General features: G+C 43.1%; 1 protein-coding gene across 9 annotated transcripts in view; it reads left to right on the top strand.

The window, feature by feature from the left end:
- Nucleotides 1–2,637: 2,637 nt before the first annotated feature.
- Nucleotides 2,638–15,365, top strand: part of LOC111247462 (uncharacterized) — an 83,923-nt gene continuing 71,195 nt past the window's right edge. For 2 of the 9 annotated variants that reach the window (XM_086985146.1, XM_086985145.1), the window contains exon 1: nt 5,741–7,605. The gene's annotated coding sequence lies outside the window, so the exon portion shown is untranslated. Of the gene's footprint in view, nt 3,165–5,245; nt 5,353–5,734; nt 7,606–15,365 lie in introns of those variants that run through there. The other 7 variants (XM_086985155.1, XM_086985153.1, XM_022798386.2 and 4 more) reach the window with 5 other exon arrangements.

Genomic DNA, 15,365 nt, shown 5'->3' with positions numbered 1-15,365 from the left:
ACTAGCCTTGAAGTATTTGTTGGAACCACTATATACTAATTCGAATGAGTCATTGATTTTGTTAATGAAACTTGTTCAGTTATTCTAAGTCGGTCATGAAAGTATTGTTGTTTGAACCCCAATGGAGTTGGCTAATAAACTTTTATGCCCCATGTTAAGCGTTACTTCAATTACGGCTGACGCGCGACATGAAACGCAATGTACGCCAGTCTTTACCATGCATACTAGCGTCACATTTAGGCTTCCATTGCCGCCATCTTTTTTTTTAAACCTATAGACTTAATGCTGATGATAAATCTCACCATATCAATGACTAGATATAGTCGAGTATTCCATTTACATTTATGATTACCACTGGCACTTATTTATATTTAGGTTCTCGTAGTTCCACATATTCGAACCCTCACAGGTCACTGAGAGAGATTCAACGAATTCTGTATTCAGTATGCATAGCTATAACTTAACAGGACTTAAGCTACTATTTTTTAGTTAAACTAAGTAAGCAGGCGATTAAGTAGATAAACGTATCTGCGCTCTTTTATATGTGATAGAGACGGAAACTATACCTGCTGTAGTTTCATACCTCATAATTACCAATGGACCATAAGTTCCGGGCACAGAATTGAGTATTCTATATATCTGCTAACGTGAGATAAAAATGATCACGGAACTGATTTCTACAGCGTTGTTACGAGTAGAAGAAAAAAAGGGAAACAGAAATAGAACCTGAAATTTTTAATTAATTTTTAGCACATGGCTAGAAGGGCTCAACTTTTTGGAATACGCCTGATCCATACATCGTACAATCCGATACTTTTTTCCCCTGGTTAACGCTCTTGGCAGATGTTGTTACTGCTGCTTATCATTGCTTCTAAGAATTTGTTAACGTAGCAGACCTAGTACAAACAATCCGTGGCTACGAAGTGGGAGAAAGTGTTACCTCAAAACTTCAGCCCTGACGGCGTATTTCATATGCAGTAGTCATTACTAGAATGAGTTCACCGATGGGATGCGTGTCGAGCTGAACTTCGCCCTATCTAGGTAGATTGTATGACAAATAATGCTTTCTTCTCGTTAGTGACACCTCGGCCGAAATTGGACGCTAGAGGCAGTATTCTGACGCGTAAAAATCTTTCGATACTTCCCACAATACAATTAAGAAGTTTTGGATGTCATCACCAGTAGATGAGAACAATCGAAGTTACTGCATCGAATCATACGTTTTCGTCGCACTTCTGTCACTCTAAATAACCCCGTTAGTTTAGCATTTCTCTAGATAGCTAGAGTATCCAAGCAACGTAATGATAGTAGAAATGTTATTTAAAAAATCCCTCCCGATTGCATATCTAGACTAAGTTAAAATTGAAAAAACAAAGCAACGCACCATACAAAGTTTTCGTAAAAGCCCGACAAATCATAGGTAATCAAATAAGTGTTTATGACAATATATCGCCAAGCTATGGCTTGTACGGTCAGACTGGAGTGACAATTTTCCGATCCGTGAAGTATCCATCCTTAACGTCGGTAGCTAGTGCAGATATCGGGGCCGCTGGCAGATGTGTTTGCAGACGTAAGTGAAACTTCCAATAACTTCTAGGAACTAAATAATAGCGATTACCTATTTGAAATTGCGATTCAACCCAAACTAATGTTGGGAACATTGTTTTTCTAGGATCAGCTAGAGCGCGTATCCTGCTAAGATCACAAAATCGCTTACGAAAAGGTTTATCCTATTTTTTTTGTTTTTGTTATTTATTAACCATGCAATTTCCAATGTTCCACTATCTCGCCCACTTTGGCCTTCTCACAGTCAAAAATCAACATGTCATTGGCCACATGTAGGATATAAACTTGTATACGTACGGACGTTTGCAGTTTCTGTAAATAATCACATGCGTAAAGGACGTTCTTTTGCTACCTTGTACGTTTAGCTGGCATGATTATTATCGTGAGCAGGCTGGGTAATTTTCGCATCGAGTCAAACAATGCACGTTTTGTATTCAGCATCTACTCTAGCCTGTATTGTCTTTTACCTGTGGAGTTACTTTACGTAAAACTTTGTAACTTTGATTTGTCGTCTCGTCGACTCTCTTGAGAGAGCTCAGTTCTCTGTAGGGCGCCACCGCCCACACCTCTCTCTATACGATTTTTTCGTCCTTACAATAAATCTCCCTTTGACCGGGTCAGTTACCAAACAGCGCCGAAACATGGACGTATCATCGTCGAGACAATGATTAGAAAGCTGTCCGTCCCAAGAAATTACAGTAGCTCTGGTCGCCGAGAAGACTAAGAACGCCATGTGTCGTGTTTTTCTTTTTTTTTTTTATCGACAACAGTGATAGTGCTCGCTATCTTATTATTATACGTGTATAATAATGGCATAAGTTTCAACGGCGGCAGGTAGTGTTGCGTTAGGTTGACGCTTATTCCGGGCCGGCGAGGAGGAACTAAAGACCATTTGCTATTTATAAGATGAACGTGATTGTGTCCCTATAGATCTCTTGAGTATGTAGATTACCCTAGATGTCGCTTCAAGAGATGCAGTAGGTAAAGACAATAATAATTTTATTATTATTATATCGGTCTGAGCAATACTCGGCTCTAAATAGTAAGGCTAGAATTTGCGCGCGCAAAAGAGTCGGGACCAAACGAAGCTAGCATACGCTGCTTCGTACAGGTTGAAACCTACGAGCAAGATGGCGCTGCGTATCGTTTTAGCTAAGAGTATTTGTCGTGCAACAACTGCTTTTACTGACGCTTTAAAGGTGATCTGCTTTTAATGGCATAACGATGATGCTATTGGCCCTGTGAATCACTGGGGAATAACCTATTCATGAGATACCCAAGGCACGTTTTCAACCATCCGTGTCATTTTTACCACGGACCAATATGCCTGGCGTGCTTGCATAGTTTAAAGCTGAACACTTACCTGATACAGTAAAAATAATATGAAATCGGTGACGGAAAACCACGGTGTTCTTCAAGCTGTCTTGAGGGAATACGCCGTCGATGAATTACAATTCTACACCAGAAAAGCGGTCATGAATGCTGTTAACGTGTAACTTGAGCGGGTATTTCATTGAAGATAAACTTATTCAAGAGATGCACGGGTACAGGCGCCAATATGGGCTTGGTCAAAGGATAAGATGCACTAGACTTTATCGGTGAGTGTCTCTATCGGCTAGGTTGATTAAACACATAATTTGCCAAGTGTTTTTTGACCGAGGCTTCGACATCGTTATACTTAAAGTAACATTAGGCGTTACCTCAATATATATATATATATATATATATATATATATATATAACGTTTACAAAAAGTACGGTTTTGCCCGATGACGATTTTTCGGTTGTTCATCAACTGCCAGCCACGCTGATGATAGCCTATCGGGAGCGAATGGCAGGTCCTTTAGCAAAAACACACCCTGGAATAAGGCCTAGTAGTAACGATAATGATAAAAAAGAAACACTATTCGATATTACACCGACGTAATATAATGGCAGCCAAACTAAACGGTCGGCTGCAAACAAGCTGTACACTGTGTGTCGCAGGTAAGCATCGATGTTTGACCTTGTAAGATGTGCAGAGAGTTTTGACACTGCATGAGCAGTTTATTACAAGATAGATTTTAACTGCGTACATTGCGTTTCAATAAGATTTTCGCTAACTGTTTGAACTAAGGACTCGTGAAGTTCACGTTGAACTTCACGTTATTCATATTCTGTTACTGAACACAAGGCAAGAACATGTACATTTGTAAATATCCCGCGCATTTTGTGAGATTCATACGGTAAGTGTTTTGCTTAAAGCATGTTCTATGTTTTGTTTAACCAGATCACTTTGGGCCGAAATAAAATGTGTTCTATCTTATTTAGATATAATCGAAATCCGTGTGAGTTCCTCTTAGCGCGGCTGTCTCCTAACGGCATAAGTATATAAATGAACTTGAACTTATCAGCGGCCCCCGGAAGCTTGCGAAACTAGCTAGTGCGCCTGATATAGCCATATGACTGCTCGACATAAGGAACTCTGGCTACGTGTCAATTTAATTGATAAACAGTTAAACATCTTGATGTGTTCGTTCAATGTTTTTTTTGTTTTTCCATAGTTGATGATGATATATCGTCTAAATTCATTCCACTGCGTTTTTGCGTGCGACTACTCCAACCAGCTCAATACGGGTCAAGCGGACCTGTGTTTTGATGACTGGAGATATATCTTGACATTAATGCTTACCATAACCTATTTTCAGCGGGATACACTAAAACCTGCAGTACTATTTGATTTGCCCGTTGTATATATATGTGTATGTATATATATATGTGTATGTATATATATGTATGTATGTATATATATATGTGTGTATGTATATATATATGTGTATGAGATCTCTCTCTCTCTCTCTCTCTCTCTCTATATATATATATATATATATATATATATATATAGAGAGAGAGAGAGAGAGAGAGAGACTCGCAGCAAACGGTTTCGAAGCGTTCGAACATATAAGATGTTACCACTGAGAGCTGTTTATATACTTATGGTATTTAATCTATCTATCTTAAGTTGCAATTCAATTCACGTGACGCACAATCTACTTTGTGGCGTGGTTCTACGAATGTGGGGATTAATAACTGTAGCTATCTACTTAGGCTACCTAGTCATCGTAAAGCGGTTCTTGTCAAGCCCTTACCAAGCACACTAGGTACATATCCTGTTATGCCTACCAACGTGTTTACATAAATCCGTCAGTAACAGCTATCTGCGTATAATACCACGCCTCTAAGCTTAGTTTATTGGGTTCAATGTGGATGGTCGTTAAAGATCTTCGCCGCGGCATTACCTGTCTTACCAGCAGCGAATTGGCTTTCTTAGGCCTTTGCTAGAAAAAAAAGCCCGCATCAGATGATTTGGTCACCTATTTAATTCGTCCGATTACTAGTTCATTCTGTACGATAACCTTCTATCTGCCTTTTCCATAAATCGGTTCTGCTAAGCCCACGAGGCAACCGGGCACCGAGTAATCAATTTGAGATGAACAATGGTCGACTACGGGTATGTAAGTTCCACGTGTTCTGTCGCCCTATGACGTTTATCGATCCGCAATAATCACTGAGTTCAGGAAGAATTACGTAGCCTTTAGATTACCTAGCAGAAAACCGATGGGCCTGTTGCAAATCAACCCGTTCACCATAAACTAAGTAAAATGGTGCTTTTTGTTGAACACTGAAAATGTACTTTCAGATATCAGCTTTACATTTCTAAACAAATGGACCGTCTTGGCAAGGGCGCCTTGAAGCGAGCTACGACCTGAATACGATCGCGTTGTGAGAAGCTAACAACGTTATGAGGTACCGTGAGGCGACTAGTAGGTAACTGCGCATAGGCGCAACCCATCGCTACAGCCAGCCTCGATAATAAACTGGCCTATTGGAGAAAGGTGGAAAATATAACGTACTCACTTTTTGGAAATTTTTCAAGAGGGGCCTTGCGTTCCGTACAGGCGGGGGGGGGGGGGGGCGACGAAAAGAGACGTGGAGAAGGCAACAACGAAAATCCACTGTTAAATCATTGCCGCCCACCTTGAACGCACACCTATGGCAACGAATTGTGCGCGATCGTTCAGTGTATTTGAATCGTTTATTGTCATCTCCATTCCTGTCGGTACCCGCATTTCTATACTAAACGTGTATACGGTGTATAATTACTTGATTCAATGACCGATTTCAATAACTCTATGTATACTTAATGATAATTGATAGTGCAGCGAGGCGTGAAATATGCAAGGATTGACTAAACGTCGTCGCTACTGCTACTAAATACAGCGGGGTATTTCATGCCATACAAACAAACACACACAGACGCTCCACACATGCGGACATCGCAGTAACAGTAGTATCAGCGTCGACTAGTTTACTTGGCGCTCGCAGAGAACTCGCGGGCACGAGTCTGCTGTCTCTCTAGAAGCGAGCACTGCCCAGTCAGTGGCGATGGTAACGCGGCAATAGTTGCTTGTGTCATGGCGCTTGTTCCGTCTTTGTTGTTGTTATTTCTCGTCGTCGTCATTGCCAGTACTCGATATTGGCATTAGCACTGGCAGTACCCGTAAATGCCGCCGCCGCCGCCGCCGCCGCCGCCGCCGTCGTCGTCGTCGTCGTCGTGATTGTTCCTCGTCTAGCAATCTCGGTAGGACGTTAGCCAGTACCAGTAATGGCGTCGACCTCTTCCGGTGGCCACAACAGAGCCAGTCATCCTGGTGGTCAATCCTTTGCCGCGGCCGTATGTAGCCTCCGGCCGATAGACAACAATCGCCGGGCCGGGCTCAGCTCGTGCGGCAGTCGATTCGTTGCCAGTCGGTTGACTGACATCTCGTTAGCGTCGGGTAGCGCCGTCGGACACACAGAAAGGCTAAAGGGCCAGAGTGTACGTATAGTCGACTCAGTTACTCAACGTAGAGACTGACGACGGTGTCGAACGTTCAGTGAAACGTTCATGTGCACAAAAATACACAGACAGACATACACATATTGACTGTCACAAAACGACCCAAACATCATATCGTAACGTTTATTTTGTTGTTTCTATTAGCTTAGCTTGGCCCCTCACGTTACTGACTGATGGCTATGGACGCAGCTAGAGTTTGCTGTCGTCAACGCAGTCGCCCCCCTTTTCCCCAGTTTAACCGTATTCGAGCGCGGTAACGGAACGAACGAAACAGCCAACGCGTTGATGCGAAGGATGCCAGGCAAGCCAGACGGTGCCGCTACAGCTTATAACGATTGGGGAATAGTGAAGGAACGTATGGGTGTGCGTCGATAATGGAGAAAACTCGAAATAGTGATATAGACGAAATAATTGTGACTATGGAGAGTTCCAGCGGCGGAGTCACCGCCAATGGTCAGCGATGGTCTGCCGAGTGTGTGCCATTAGTCCATTCGTGCTTGCAGTAAAATTGTAATATAGTTCTCGCAAACTGTTTCTATAGTAAAAGGATTGAAAGGCGCAGCGCAGCGACAAGCTAGGAGTAAAGTCGTCGACGTTTGTCTAGCGTTACAACAGCTCTAACCAGAACAAGTATAATCCTCATAATACATTGTATGGATTCGCTCTAGCTCGATCACCGACAGACAGAAGCCACTGATAGAGCGGCCATCGGACGGATTAAAGCGGCAGCAGAAAATGTGTGATTTCATGTTTTTCTTTTTCTTTTCATGTGTTTATATACATATTATTATTATCAAGAATTACATGGCTTACCGCCAAATAGGCCAGTTCAACTTAAATATGACTATTAGGAGAGAGCTAAGTTCTGCGTGAGTGCGCGAGGCCGTGCGTTTCCTTTTACCATCGTCGTCCATTCACACGCGTCGAGCTTCGCGAGCAAGTGTGCAAATTATCTAACATTAGTGATATTGAATTAAAAGAGAGACCGTTCGAAAACAAATGTCAACGGTAACAGCGGAAGCATGAGTAAAAGTACCGTTCCTTACCCTGCAACTGTCCTTTGGGATGACGTAATGTTTAGCAGAGGCCGCAATTGAAGACTCTTACCTCAAGTGCTACGTCTAGTTTTGAGGTGTGCCAAAACAGTTCTACTGACCGTGGTAAGTGAAACGTTTTTTTCTTCGCTTCTTTCGACTCACTATCCGCTACGAAAGAAAACAAATATGAACAAGTTGACATTATGAGATATACGCTATGCCGAAGTATTGTAGGTTGCTGTTAAAAATAATTTTTAAGCGTTACAAAGAATTGACCATTACTAATATGAACAGGCAGCAACTTTTAAATTAATCCGCATATATGCGACATAAAAAACAAAACAGAAATAATTGAGTATATAGAGCGAGACCCGTACGTTACCTCAAGTTTGACTTTGTGAGATAATCGTTTCATTGCAAGGTAGTAAAAAAATGGGTCTAATGTAGAAAGTATTTCATTTCAATCTGTATTGTACTTGCCCACCCACACCCAGTGGCGTTCGTACATCAACAAACAGTACATTCTCGCACATATTGACTCCAAAGGTAAATACTGTGTTTTTTGTCCACCGAGACGTTTCTAGCTAGTCGTTCATAGGCCAGGAAACCAAATATACTCCAGTTTAAAGATTTTCTGAAATACTCGACTTCGCAGAGTCGTTTGGCCATGGTGGCGACGCAGGTGAGAAAAGGCTTGAAAAGGTTTACCGCTTTTATAAAATGGAAATTCGCGGCTAGTATACGTTATGGCTATAGAGCGCGTATAGAGGCATATACGAAGTGCTTAATCTGCTTCCATAGACCAGTGGCGCCTAGGTTCAGTACGAGACGTCCAAACAGCCTCGAATGCGTTCCTTTGTTATACGGCATATTTAGCCTATAGAGTGCAGTATTCGTCAATTGAGGTGATCGAACCTTGATTCAAGACCTATGTGACCCTTCGATTAATAAGGCTGCGTTCGGCACACGGAACGAACGCGACTCGTCTTAAACGAGTGGACAGAAAATAAGACCTACAAGTTGTACATTTAAATAAGACTAAATTTATTCATCTAAATGGCTACTCCTTAGGAAACATTTAGCGAATTGTGTTTGAGGATTGGCCCTCGTAAAAAATTCAACAATGGCAATATTTGAACGGTTAAAAGTAACAGGGGTTGGAAACTACCGTTTCGTCTGATTTACCGAATCGAAAAGATACAGATACCAAGAAAGGTAGTCGGTTTTGCCGGAAGAGGATATTTAGCCTGGCCTTGTTCACAATAGCCAAAATTCGACCCTTAATTTTAGTTTGCTCTACAGCTTATGCAATTGGTAAGCATAATATTGTTGACCGGTCGCAAGGGATCACTTACGCAGTAAATCGACGGGGCTTTGGTTGGTAGGCGTTTGATAAAAGCCAACTCTATTATTCTATTATGAATTACTATCTACGTCAGCTAGACAAAGCTTCGAAGTTGTTTTAATCAACTGATTCTAACTTGCATAGTCCCCTTGTATCGTAAAGGTTGACTGAAATCATAGTACTAGAACTTTTAACTAATTAGTTTCGTTCTTCTTTTGGAAAAGCACTACAACCATTGGTAACTGTACAGCAGCTTCCACGATTTTCAGCACAGGCTCCAGCTGTCCTAAGAAGCTATACGCGAAAAGTGCGGCCCACACTACTCTACGTGTTATTTTAAAGGCATCTTATGATATATAAGCCGTAATTTCAACTGAGATGTATTGCTAGCTAACAGCTACATTGTAGGTGAACACAGATTGATCAAATACAGAACAAGAAAAAAAATACAGATTGTGTAGATGATGAGAGCCCAACTATTATGTAAAAGCGATCTTCATACGGAAATAATTGGGAAGATCTTGAATTGAAGAACATCCACTGGCCAGTGGTTCGCTTAACTGATTCCTAATAGCCAGAAATAAAGTGACAGTTAGAAGGATCATAGGGGAATATTGTTTTTATATAGATTGTATTTGGGCTGGCCGAAAAAATGCGTTCTCGAATCGCGGCACTTGCCACGTCCAACAACTCTTAAGGGCTTCTGCAAGTCCCCCCGTTATTTGGCTGTAAACTACATAGGTTGGGTCTTAATTTAGGTTTAGAAATTACGTATTAAGTGTATGATACAGACAGTATTCTTTCTTCTTCTCCTTTTTTTTTTTTGAAAAGGCCCATTCTCTACAGTGTAGTGCGAATGTGTTTGCCTTGACAGAGAAGCAGTTTAGCGGAGCGTACACTTTGAAATCAAATCAAAGGATACTTTTTCCCATAGACCCCAGAGAAGGGTTTTGATATACTATAAATAACAGCCCCAATATATTATTATTATTATTAAGTAAACTAATCGAATTAAACATCCGGCCACCGCACAATGAGAGCAGTAACGGTGGTGACCCTTGCTACTTGGGCGACTTGGGGCTCGAAGAGCCGATAGTCAATATTGCATACTTTCTTTCTCCCCTCGTCGCTCATATTTCCCAAGTCCCATATTCGCTGTTCCTTCTGTCAGACTATGTTGAAAGTAAGATCTTAAGGACAAAACAACAGTAGCGGCGGCAGTAACAGTGACAACAAGGAGAGACCAAGGCTATAAAATGGCATGCGTGACTTAACAAGGAGAAAAAATATTGACATTACTTGCTATTTGTAGAAGAATTATACGAGCTGGAAAGTTACGCTTATATACGTATTTTAGATCATGTACGTGCCCTTTACAGGTTTGCTCCTATAAGAATGCGCTCATTGCTGTTCGTTTAGGTATCGCCAACAAATTGTTACATTTAAGCTACGCTGGAGTCGATCCACCCGCTCCAAATCAGCCAATTTGGCAGACAGAGCTAACGGAATGGGAAGGGGCATCTGTGCGCCAGTCGGGCACGGTGATTTCACCTTCTAGTCGGTACCAAGCCGACAAACAATCGGTATTGATTTAAATTATAGAAACAACAACAACAACAACAACGACGACGACGACGACGACAAGAACAACAACAGCAACAACAACAACAGCGGCGACGACGACAAGAACAACAACAGCAACAACAACAACAGCGGCAACAACGACAACAACAACAACAACGACAACAACAACAGCAACAACAACAACAATAATAATAATAATAACGACGACGACGACGACAACGACAACAACAATAACGACGACGACGACAACGACAACAACCACAACGACGACGACGACGACGAACAACAACAACAACAACAACAACAACAACAACAACAATAATAATAATAATAATAATAATAATAATAATAATAATAATAATAATAACGACGACGACGACAACAACAACAATAATAATAATAATAATAACGACGACGACGACGACAACAACAACAATAACGACGACGACGACGACAACGACAACGACAACAACAACGACAACGACAACAACAGGAGAGGCACTGAACGGAACCGACAACATAAACAACGAATGACATACCGTGTGCCGTTGTACGCCCGTAAAGGAAACACGGTCTCGTTTCTGTACAGCGCATCGGCCTCTGTATTTCGTATCTTTAAGCCTCATCGTATGAATGTGTAGCAGCAGCTGCAGTATCTCTGCTGGGTCGTATTGTGTTTAATATTATGCACGCGACGTAAGTTGTACAATGGTGGAATGGGGTTGAAAGAGATATTAGTGTCTTCTAAGAGGGCACCGACAGCAGCGTCAGTCGTAGCAAAAGGAAGCATACGGGTAGCCTGTGACTGTGCAACATCTGAATAAGACTTGCGTGACTATATTCGACCGCGTGTAGAAACGCACGGACTGCCTGGCTAAGGGGTTGACGGGGCATATACGGGGACACGGACCGCATGCGGGGATTACTGCCAATAGGATGTGCAAATGGGAACCAATGTAGAGTACGTAACTCTCGAAACGAACCGATGGGGAAAAATACTCGAAAAATACATGAGTTTCAAGAGTATCCTCGTCTTCTTCTCTTGGCCTTCGCTTTCTCTTCGCTGCCTTTACCGCTGCCGCTCAACGGAATAGCTAGAGTTACTGCATACACGTGAACTCATGCAGCAGAAGCACCATAGTCATACCGACTGAACTGGCGGGTTGTTGGCCAGCCGCCCCTCCCCCCACCCCCCGCCGTCGGGTCTGTCCTATTCTTTTTTCTATTCCTTTCACCCTTTTGTTTGTTCGACGCACGGCCAGTGCTAGTAGTAGCAGAAGTAGCGGTGAAGCAACTCGAGATTCCCCACCCCAACCCTGATTTGTATACCGTCGACTCTTTGGCAGTCGTAATATTTCCACGCCCGCGAGTCCGCCTTGTCCCCACATTTTAGAGGAGGGCAGGCAGGGGTAATATTTCCCCAGACCTGTGCTTTTCCTTGGGTCTATTCTGTTGGCTGAAAACGAGGAGCCCCAGCAGTCGGTGGCGACGTTGACGGCCGCGGTAACTGGAGCAACAGCGGCTTCGTTCGACAAGACGACGAAATAAAGCCGATGGAGACACACTGTCCTTACTAAAATATCGCAAATAATGTACGACCTCCACTAATGCTTCACTACCACCAGCACTTATTTTGCCGTTGCCGCTTCTCGACTTCTTGGTCTCCCGTAATTCCCACATCATGCCCGCTGCCCCACCTATGTATGTGCTCCATTGCGAGCAGTAGCAGAACGGGGCAAGATAGCAAGCTTTTCTTTATGCAACAGGAGATCAGGAAGCGTGTGACGCGGCTGCCGGTAGCACGGCTGCCCTTACCGATGAGGGACTTTCTGCTCCCCAGCTCTACCAGCTGCTTTACTCCACTCCTGCCACTGGTTCTGCATACATTAGTAGCCGGTTTTGCGTTGCTTTCCTTAACCCCCCTCGCTCGTGCTGCCTTTTCCCACTCTCCCTCGCGCCTTTACCTCGTATTCCCCTTTATCCTGCGTGGCCGTACGCTTTTTTCGTAGACACGTAGATACAAATGCAAACATATGCATCTGCATCTTCAGGCAAATATGTCTTGTTCTGTATTTCGACCCGAAGAAACGCCAGACTCCGATTATATGTACTAGCAATACTCGACGATCCTGCCTTTCCACGGTTTGCCTAAAATTTGCCGCTAGTTCCACCAGTCATTTCATCCATCTACCACACGCTTATACGTGTGCGTGTATAACATAATGCCCCCACGTAGATATATAGCAAATTCACCTAGAAACAAGCGTTCTTCTGATTATTTCTGTGCCCTTCCCGCATTCCTATTGCTCAGATATTATATCGTGTGTCTATATGATTATTATTTCTTGGATTTATTTATAGACCAAGCTGAAGGACAGTTTTAGATTGTGTAGCTAATGGAATAGGGGTAGAGATACTCTTATTTGCGAAATCGAGCCTTAACCGTTAATACGATGTTTTTCTTTTAATTTAATACGATTTGTGTTCATAATTAGATTTTATACAGCTTTCTCGTCAAGTGAACACACATGTATTATTATCGAAAAAAATAATGTATAATTACAGAATATGTACAGGATAAATCTACCTGTTTGAATACCCGTTGTCTATAATACAAACTCCTTAGGCCTAGTTTTTTCAAGCTAGATATAGGTGCTAAGCGGTATGTTTGATTTGAGAGGCGTTCGATTTGGTTTGGAAGCGGTGAACTTGGGCCTGAAAAATGCTTTATTGCCGTAAAGATAATTCGGCTTTGGTTAGACCTAGGACGCGCATTTGCTTGGTCGTTACTTGAGTGTGCTTGTCGTTCAACATCTGTTGCATCAACGCGTACTGCTCTATATGGCGAAAACCTGCTCTCCTTATATACCAAATCGTATCCCTTGGTACAGCGATACCTCAAAACAATATTCAGACAGTTCTATTTATGAATTTTTTTTTATTAGTGACAGATGGATAAGAGGTGAAAATTTGTCCAGCATCTTAACAGCATATTACCGAAAACCGAAGGGCAATACTGCTTTATTATAGGCCTATATACTTGAACCCTACACATATAAACCTATCATCACTAGCGCTATTCAGTTATTCGTTGACATTTATAAAATAAGATGTATTTTAATTTCTATCTTGGTAGTTAAAGAAGCATGAGGTCGTTTTTACTATTCGCATATTATCCGAAATCCGAAGAAGTTTAATCCCGTACTACAAAAAGCATGAAATGCTTAAATGAGGTCGAATTTCTCTAAGTATAGACTCCTATTGAATCTATTATTAGCACTTTTGCCGTACATCAAGTACATCTTCCAACTTCGGAATTGCTGTTACCGGCTGGGGCGTTTTTAGCCCTTGTTATTCCTCTGGAATTGGGCCGTCATTTTTGACCCGAAAAGTGCCACCTTCCCATTAGGGATCAGCTATTATTGCAATACAGCCTTCATATTTACACTCTTAGCGTATTCTTATCGATCCATATAAATGCATATATGTTCTTATTTATGCGTATTATAAGATCAGTCGCTAAGATGATACGAGGCTAGTTGAAATGTCTTCTTCTTTCGAGACACTTCAGCCAACACTTCAAACCCGTCGTTATTATTGTTATTGTCGTCCTTGTTACTGCGGACGCGTTTTGCGAAACGCATTTTTAAAATTGATGGGACTTGTTAAGTTTGTTCTTCTGTGCCGGGCGTCACAGCGCTTTGAAATGATGTGCGCCTCTATAAGTACGACCCGATCGGGCTTGACCCGGCGCGAATCCTTCTCGCTTTGTGGGTTATATGGTCGAAGAAGGGGGAGATCTCTAAGGTAGAGAATCTGCTTCGTGAGGGCGGACAGAGATTGGGAATGCAGACAGAGCTAGCATGAGACGACTACGGTGCTAAGAAGAGGAAGAGAGAAAGACCTCCTTCCCTCCATAATGATTCTTGTTCAAATGTATGTGCCATATGTGTGCTTCGGCGTGTGCCCGCGTTAGCGTATGTGTATACGACCAATGTTGGTATTACGTATATAAGAGGAACCTAATCTCAAACGCGAGGCATTAGGCACAACTCGCCTCTTGGCCGGCTCGCCGGCCGGCCAGCCAGCCAGCCAGCCAGCCACCTACCTATATATTCATCCACCCATCCAGCGGCACAAGCAGCCAGCCAGACAGGCAGGCCAAGAACCAGCTATTTAAATCGTAAAGCTAAGGCGAACGTCCCAGCCAGTGCACCCACCATTTCCACCATCGGCGTCGCTTTCGGCGCTGACGCCATTGGCGCACTGCCTCGATTGACACAAATACATGAGATGCACGCATACCGGTGATGACGATGATACCGGACCGAGGACAGACAAACACAGGCTGTTATGGACTTACCGGGAAAACACCAGGACGGAAGAGGGATACTAAACGGCTATCGGGTTCAGGGATAGCGTACAGCGCGAGTGCGGGAAGAGCGCGAGTAAATTTAAAATTTGTTTAATCCTCATAATCGCTGCAAGCGTTTCGTCGCTTCTCCTGTTCACTTCATGGGCGAGGGGTAGAAGCAAACGCAGACGGGAGTTGGGTTGGGGAGCTCGTCGTCGGAGAGTTGGAGATGGCTGTAACTAGGGCCGCGGCTGGAGCTGCTAGCTGGCTGGCTCAACAACGTAGTCGCTCCTTGGAAACAGCAGCAGCATAAGACACCGGACACTATCGAAAAGGAAGAGATGGCGCGAAAGTAGGAACAGCAGCGCAAGCCAGAAAGAAGAACGAACGGAGAACGAGTGGCGCGGCTCGGCGATGCGCAGCGCGGACAAGCGGCACTCTGAAGAAACAGCGGCGGGAACGCCGGCGGCGGCGGCGACGACGACGATGATGTGCAGTCGAAAAGGAAAAGGCAGGTTACTGTTTGAACTTTATATTTTCTGATTATTTGATGAAAACGAATACGAGAATAGCAGTGGCTTCAATTGATGGGACGCGCCG

The sequence above is a fragment of the Varroa destructor genome, unplaced genomic scaffold, assembly GCF_002443255.2.
Source record: "Varroa destructor unplaced genomic scaffold, Vdes_3.0 BEIS01000003.1, whole genome shotgun sequence".
Lineage (NCBI taxonomy): Eukaryota > Metazoa > Arthropoda > Arachnida > Mesostigmata > Varroidae > Varroa > Varroa destructor.
The sequence above is the reverse complement of the archived record's forward strand: the minus strand, read 5'-3'. Positions and strand labels throughout refer to the sequence as shown.